Below are 6,000 nucleotides of genomic sequence, written 5' to 3'. Positions count from 1 at the left end.
CCGTTCCAGCAGCTCCTCCTGGCTCCCAGACCCCAGCTTCTCTGTCCATGCTCATGCAGGTCCTTCAGCCAGCCAAGAAGCACCATCCTCAAGCCTTTGACGCCACGTACCAACCAACTCTGTCTGCTGCTGCAGTTTCTTTTGTAGGAGCCTGCAACTCTCTGATTGGCTTCTCTCTGTAGCCTCCCCCTGATTGGCTACCTCCCACACAGCCTCTCTCAACCACTTGGAGGACTCTCCTCTACTGCACTTTTTCTGAGAAGGGATGTGGTAGGACCTCAAGGCCTCCAGCACAAGATTCCTGGAGCTTAGTTCCATCAATGACTAGTAGCCAATGCAGTCAGGAAACAACTTCATGTTTTCTGTGTCCCTGGCCTTTGTCTGCCAGATGTTGGGCCTGGAGGACAAGGGATGGATCACTTGAGAATTGCCTTGTTCTGTTCGTTCTCTCTGCAGCATCTGGCACTGGTCACTGTGGGAAGACTGGATACTGGGCTAGAGGAACACTTATGTGACCCAGTGTGGCCGTTCTTATGTTTCTTACTATGCCCCAGCAGCAGCTGTACATAATGGCTACGTCTACACTGGCCCCTTTTCCGGAAGGGGCATGTTAATTTCACCTATCGTAGTAGGGAAATCCGCGGGGGATTTAAATATCCCCCGCGGCATTTAAATAAAAATGTCCGCCGCTTTTTTCCGGCTTTTAAAAAAGCCGGAAAAGAGCGTCTACACTGGTCCCGATCCTCCGGAAAAAGCGCCCTTTTCCGGAGGCTCTTTGAAGTAGGAATAAGAGCCTCCGGAAAAGGGCGCTTTTTCCGGAGGATCGGGACCAGTGTAGACGCTCTTTTCCGGCTTTTTTAAAAGCCGGAAAAAAGCGGCGGACATTTTTATTTAAATGCCGCGGGGGATATTTAAATCCCCCGCGGATTTCCCTACTACGATAGGTGAAATTAACATGCCCCTTCCGGAAAAGGGGCCAGTGTAGACGTAGCCAATCCGTTGGGAAAATAGAGCTGATTTAAGGCTCAGAACAGAGAATGGGAAGAAGTCCTGATGCCTGGCCTGGCTCAGTGACAGGAGTCCCTTCCAGTCAGCCCCCAGAAATCTTAAAGAGGGGCTGGATTTGGGAATAGAGCTGGGCAGGAAACAGGTTGTGTCCACCTGGCAATAAAAGTCCCATTTTGTAGCAGGATGAAGCCAAGACCTTTGCTGAAAAATGAAAGTGAAAGTAAGAGAATTGCCTAGTGGTTAGGGCTTTCATCTGGGAGACCTAGAGTCGAGTCCTTACTGCAAATCAGGCAGAGCAAGGTCTTGAAACTGAGTCTCCCAGATAAGTTCTCCTAGCCACTGGGATGGTGTCTATTCGGAGTTCTTGTGTTTTCACTCTGGTTTGGACCAGCGATTCTCTTTCTCAAGAATGGCTACAAGTACATTGCAGCCAACATACGTGTGCAGCACTGTCCTCTACTGGAGAAAATAAGAACGGATTCACTAAGTTATCGGCCATTTTCTGCTCAGTTTAATGATCTCAAGTTGTAGGGGGCCTATGCTTTTTGAGCAGCTACTCTAGTATGACTCCAGAAAGTTCCAAGAAGCCAGGTTGTGCAGCAGAGTGACAACAGTGAAGTACCTGGAAAACTACCGATTTATTATACCACTGATTACAAATATTATACTGGTTAGGGTTCAGTTTTGTCTGCCCCAGCTGTCTCCATTGATAAAATAACTCACCTGTTTGCAGGTGCTCTGTCATCCCACAGGACGTGCTCTTTAAGGATAAGTGCTGTAAACCATATGGCACACATAGTAATTCCTAATAGAAAGTAGGTAGAAAAACTATTTCCGGTAGGATCCTGGATGGTAGGCAATGAATATGGCTATTATACAAAAATCATGGGGACCAGCAATCAGTTTCTCTCTCACATACCAAAACACAGCAATTTATGGTGTAAGCAAGCCAGGAACTGCTATCTCTGTTCCTTATGTGTATTGTGTAACTTGTATTGCTTCTACAAGGGATGTATGTCACACTGATGTATGTGAATTATTGCTTTGTATGCACATACGTATTCTCCTTTGCAAATGTATGCTTACAACTCCTTCCACATACATACATGTATTTATATGTATACATTTATGTGGTTTTGTATGCAAGTCTTTTAATAGAATCTATGGCTAGAAGGAATGTGCGAGATCTAGTCTGACCTTTTGTATAACATGTCTTGTATATGTATTAGCACAACATGCCAGGATCCATAGGAGCCAAATACATTCCCCAGTGTATGTATACGTATGTGCACTTTTTGTGCACTGGTCTGAATTGTGTGCATTTATTTGTATACATGTCTGTTACTATTGTATATGCAGGAGTTGTGCATACATGTATGTTAGTTGTGGGGTTTGTGCATCTATGCATACTTTGTGGGGGAAATAGCATCTATGCATACTTTGTGCATGTTTTGTACATGTGTGCATCCATGTTGGCATGTGGATACACTATAAACAGCTCAGGATGCATGTTTATGCATGTCTTTTCATTTACAAAAACATGTGCCTGTTTTCCTATATGCTCATACATGTTTATGCAGGCATATTCATTAGTGTATATTGGTTCATGTTTATTTCTATGTGTATATATGTTGGCCATTGGCCACACAGAGGGCTATAGCTATCTATATGTCCATTAGTGTACATGGGGGTGTATTTTGCATGTGTACACGGGAGAGTCATGAGCAGTCACACAAGGGAACACAAGTACAGGCGCTCCCAGACTTGTGATGTGATTGGTTCTGGGGGAAGCGGTGCAAGGCGGGGGCGTTGTAACTCGAACCTACGTTTACAATAGGTGCCATGCGGTGTTGTAATTACAGGCCAAGGATGTAAGGCGGGGGTTTCCAGCCCCTTCCACACTTACAAAAACGGTCGTAAGTGGGTGGGGGGGGGGTCGCAACTTGGGCTGGATGAAAGGGGGGGGTTTCCTGTATTTGTACGCCTCTATGCAGCCTCAGTTGCCCCATCTTTAAAATGGGGAGGACAGTACCACGCTCAAGCTGCGGGTGCACAGTGGCGGCTCGGAGCCGGACATTGTGTGTCTGTGCTGGGGGGTGTCAGACAGGGAAGGGGCTGCCAGGGGCTACCCCCTCCACCCCCCCCCTCGCCCACCAGGCCAGTACTCCTGGAGGGCAGATGTAATTGTGGCAGTACCAGGACTTGGGGGAAGCTGCCCCCCCTCCCTCAGGCTGTGGGAGGCGCTGCCCCAGGGGCCCCTGTGCTGCCCCCCCAGGCTCTGAGAGGCGCTGCCCCGGGGCCCCCGTGCTGCCCCCCCAAGCTCTGAGAGGCGCTGCCCCGGGGGCCCCGTGCTGCCCCCCCAGGCTCTGAGAGGCGCTGACCCAGGGCCCCATGCTGCCCCCCCCAAGCTCTGAGAGGCGCTGACCCAGGGCCCCGTGCTGCTCCCCCAGGCTCTGAGAGGCGCTGCCCCCCCCCCAGGCTCTGAGAGGCGCTGACCATGGGGCCCCCGTGCTGCCCCCCCCAGGCTCTGAGAGGCGCTGCCCCGGGGCCCCCGTGCTGCCCCCCCAGGCTCTGAGAGGCGCTGCCCCGGGGCCCCTGTGCTGCCCCCCCCCAGGCTCTGAGAGGCGCTGCCCCGGGGGCCCCGTGCTGCCCCCCCAGGCTCTGAGAGGTGCTGCCCCCCCAGGCTCTGAGAGGCGCTGACCCGGGGGCCCCCGTGCTGCTCCCCCCAGGCTCTGAGAGGCGCTGCCCCGGGGGTCCCCGTGCTGCCCCCCCAGGCTCTGAGAGGCGCTGCCCCGGGGCCCCTGTGCTGCCCCCCCAGGCTCTGAGAGGCGCTGCCCCAGGGGCCCCCGTGCTGCCCCCCCAGGCTCTGAGAGGTGCTGCCCCCCCAGGCTCTGAGAGGCGCTGACCCGGGGGCCCCCGTGCTGCTCCCCCCAGGCTCTGAGAGGCGCTGCCCCCCCCAGGCTCTGAGAGGCGCTGCCCCCCCCAGGCTCTGAGAGGCGCTGCCCCGGGGGTCCCCGTGCTGCCCCCCCAGGCTCTGAGAGGCACTGCCCCGGGGCCCCTGTGCTGCCCCCCCAGGCTCTGAGAGGCGCTGCCCCAGGGGCCCCCGTGCTGCCCCCCCAAGCTCTGAGAGGCGCTGCCCCGGGGGCCCCGTGCTGCCCCCCCAGGCTCTGAGAGGCGCTGACCCAGGGCCCCATGCTGCCCCCCCAAGCTCTGAGAGGCGCTGCCCCGGGGGCCCCGTGCTGCCCCCCCAGGCTCTGAGAGGCGCTGCCCCAGGGGCCCCCGTGCTGCCCCCCCAAGCTCTGAGAGGCGCTGCCCCCCCCAGGCTCTGAGAGGCGCTGACCATGGGGCCCCCGTGCTACTCCCCCCAGGCTCTGAGGCACGCTGACCATGGGGCCCCCGTGCTGCTCCCCCCAGGCTCTGAGGCGCGCTGACCCGGGGGCCCCCGTGCTGCCCCCCCAGGCTCTGAGGCGCGCTGACCCGGGGGCCCCGTGCTGCCCCCCCAGGCTCTGAGGCGCGCTGACCCGGGGGCCCCGTGCTGCCCCCCCCCCAGGCTCTGAGAGGCGCTGCCCCGGGGCCCCCGTGCTGCCCCCCCCCCAGGCTCTGAGAGGCGCTGCCCCGGGGCCCCCGTGCTGCCCCCCCCCAGGCTCTGAGAGGCGCTGCCCCGGGGCCCCCGTGCTGCCCCCCCCCCCCAGGCTCTGAGAGGCGCTGCCCCGGGGGCCCCCGTGCTGCCCCCCCCCCAGGCTCTGAGAGGCGCTGACCCGGGGGCCCCCGTGCTGCCCCCCCCCCAGGCTCTGAGAGGCGCTGACCCGGGGGCCCCCGTGCTGCCCCCCCCCAGGCTCTGGGAGGCGCTGCCCCGGGGGCCCCGTGCTGCCCCCCCCAGGCTCTGAGAGGCGCTGCCCCAGGGGCCCCCGTGCTGCCCCCCCCCAGGCTCTGGGAGTCGCTGCCCCGGGGGCCCCCGTGCTGCCCCCCCCCAGGCTCTGGGAGGCGCTGCCCCGGGGGCCCCCGTGCTGCCCCCCCAGGCTCTGGGAGGCGCTGCCCCGGGGGCCCCCGTGCTGCCCCCCCCAGGCTCTGAGAGGCGCTGCCCCGGGGCCCCCGTGCTGCCCCCCCAGGCTCTGGGTGGCGCTGCCCCGGGGGCCCCCGTGCTGCCCCCCCCAGGCTCTGAGAGGCGCTGCCCCGGGGCCCCCGTGCTGCCCCCCCCCAGGCTCTGAGAGGCGCTGCCCGGGGGGCCCCCGTGCTGCCCCCCCCCAGGCTCTGAGAGGCGCTGCCCCGGGGGCCCCCGTGCTGCCCCCCCCCAGGCTCTGAGAGGCGCTGCCCCGGGGGCCCCCGTGCTGCCCCCCCCAGGCTCTGAGAGGCGCTGCCCCGGGGGCCCCCGTGCTGCCCCCCCCCAGGCTCTGAGAGGCGCTGCCCCGGGGGCCCCCGTGCTGCCCCCCCCCAGGCTCTGAGAGGCGCTGCCCCGGGGGCCCCCGTGCTGCCCCCCCCCAGGCTCTGAGAGGCGCTGCCCCGGGGCCCCCGTGCTGCCCCCCCCCAGGCTCTGAGAGGCGCTGCCCCGAGGGCCCCCGTGCTGCCCCCCCCCAGGCTCTGAGAGGCGCTGCCCCGAGGGCCCCCGCGCTGCCCCCCCCAGGCTCTGAGAGGCGCTGCCCCGGGGCCCCCGCGCTGCCCCCCCCAGGCTCTGAGAGGCGCTGCCCCGGGGGCCCCCGTGCTGCCCCCCCAGGCTCTGGGAGGCGCTGCCCCGGGGCCCCCGTGCTGCCCCCCCCAGGCTCTGGGAGGCGCTGCCCCGGGGCCCCCGTGCTGCCCCCCCCAGGCTCTGGGAGGCGCTGCCCCGGGGCCCCCGTGCTGCCCCCCCCCAGGCTCTGAGAGGCGCTGCCCCGGGGCCCCCGTGCTGCCCCCCCCAGGCTCTGGGAGGCGCTGCCCCGGGGCCCCTGTGCTGCCCCCCCCAGGCTCTGGGAGGCGCTGCCCCGGGGCCCCCGTGCTGCCCCCCCCAGGCTCTGAGAG

The sequence above is a fragment of the Pelodiscus sinensis genome, chromosome 10 (assembly GCF_049634645.1).
Source record: "Pelodiscus sinensis isolate JC-2024 chromosome 10, ASM4963464v1, whole genome shotgun sequence".
NCBI lineage: Eukaryota > Metazoa > Chordata > Testudines > Trionychidae > Pelodiscus > Pelodiscus sinensis.
Note: the sequence above shows the minus strand (reverse complement) of the source record.